At 48.1% G+C, this 1,805-nt stretch overlaps 1 long non-coding RNA gene across 1 annotated transcript; it reads right to left on the bottom strand.

Annotated features, from left to right (window-relative positions):
• Window positions 1-17: 17 nt before the first annotated feature.
• Window positions 18-1,449, bottom strand: LOC119342797. Its single transcript, XR_005165721.1, has 4 exons — window positions 1,362-1,449; window positions 1,139-1,267; window positions 149-271; window positions 18-56 (listed from the first exon to the last, which is right to left on the bottom strand). It is a non-coding gene; the product is annotated as an uncharacterized LOC119342797 (long non-coding RNA).
• Window positions 1,450-1,805: the final 356 nt, after the last annotated feature.

Below are 1,805 nucleotides of genomic sequence, written 5' to 3'. Positions count from 1 at the left end.
TGAGATCCGCTTTGTTGCGCCTTGCCAGCACCAAGGGCGTTGGATCTCTCGTGCACCTGCATGAGGACATCAGCCGTATGAGGGACTAGAATAAATCAGGGCGGCAGCGTAGAGAGGAGAAGATGGGTGCTAGAGAGGGGGAGGAGACCTTGAGGCGTCGGAGCAGCCGAGCCCTCTCCTCGCAACTGTATTTCCATTGTGTTTTCGCAGAGAAGAGAGTTCCTTTTCTTTCAGTACAACAACTATAACTTCAAAATGGAAACCGAGATTCCTGAACAAAAATAACAATGTAAGCATAGATAACCATAATTGGTTGTGACTAGTTCTGAATGAGAAAATGGTATGGTTTGGATAGAATCCATTCCACACAAATACAGTTCAAAAGGCAAGTTGGCAACTACAAAAAGAACATGAGAAAACTAAATTCCACCGCCCTTTGGTTCATCTAGAAAATGAACAAATCCACATGACTATCGAGCTAAACTGAATTCTGTATCTGACGCTCCTTGTTCATGTAGTTGACATGCATATGAATTAATTTCTACTATATCTAGGGGCAATTATAGAGAGGTTACAAGGGATTCAAAAATCCGTAAGCTAGATGGCAGCAAACCAATATAATTGCAGTGTGAGTTATCTTTTTTCAGAATAGATTACAGGAAACTTATTGCATCGAGAATGGAAAGATGAAGCATATATACACACTCAATGGCGTTGGAAACTGCAGAATTCAACAGCTACACACACTCCTGCTTAACCTTGTCCACGGCACTCAAGGCAATGCACCGTAGAGGTTACCAAGCATCTCCAGACTCTATTTCTCGCCTCACTCGTTCATAGCATTGTGGACCTATTAGAGGACTGTATATATGCAGCAGAGCTGTGTATTTGTCGCCATGGTACTACTGCCCCTGTCGACATGCGCATACACAGCTTGCATGCAGTGATTGCTTCAGGGAAAAGCTTAAGTTTTGCTAAGCAAGCCTCCAGCAATTGATGCCAAAGCATGCACTTGTTTGTTTTTCTCTAACCTTTGCACGTTAGTGTGAAGTGGGACAAATACTTGATGTCTGTGTCTCCATGAAAATTTTACTTCAGGACAAGGTTTGTAGGAGTTTAAAGCAATAGTACTACTTACATTTGTGGGCTTCTCCTCGGCGTTTGTGGTGATCCAGCTGCTTCCCTTCGTGCTCAACATTTTCTCCCAGCCACACCCGTGCCACAATTCCATTAACAAGAAGGATCAATGAGCATGCATAACATTGGACTGCATACACAAAGTTTCAGGTCTCAACTGTCGTCAGAAACAAAGGGAAAACATCAAGCTGATGCCAAGGGAACCCATCACCTCTCCATCTCACCTCGTTCGTGAGGCGGAGGTCAGAAGAGAGTGGGGAATTGGGGGCAGCTTGGACGACGCTTCATGGGACAGGAAGAAGCAGAAGTCGCTGTCTTGCTGGAGCTGCTGACGCCGGAGCATGGACGGCGGCTAGCAGTGGTGGTGGAATTCGTGAGATCCGCTGAGCCAGCACAAAGGTCCTTGGATCGCTCGTGCACCTGCACATGGGCCGCATCAGGGACTAGAGCAAATCGGGGCGCTGGCGCAGAGAGGAGAAGATGGACGAGAGGGGTGGAGGAGACCTTGAGGCGTCGGAGCAGCCAAGCCCTCCCCTCACAAGGAACCGCACGGCCCTCAAGCGGAACCACACGGAGGGGAGGCACCGAAGTCGAGCAGCTTCATCGCGGGCAACTCGAAGCATTTGACGATGAGCGATGGGTGGCGCTCATCTGCAGAGGCCGTCGCC

The sequence above is a fragment of the Triticum dicoccoides genome, unplaced genomic scaffold (genome assembly GCF_002162155.2).
Source record: "Triticum dicoccoides isolate Atlit2015 ecotype Zavitan unplaced genomic scaffold, WEW_v2.0 scaffold105272, whole genome shotgun sequence".
NCBI classification, from domain to species: Eukaryota; Viridiplantae; Streptophyta; class Magnoliopsida; order Poales; family Poaceae; genus Triticum; species Triticum dicoccoides.
The sequence above is the reverse complement of the archived record's forward strand: the minus strand, read 5'-3'. Positions and strand labels throughout refer to the sequence as shown.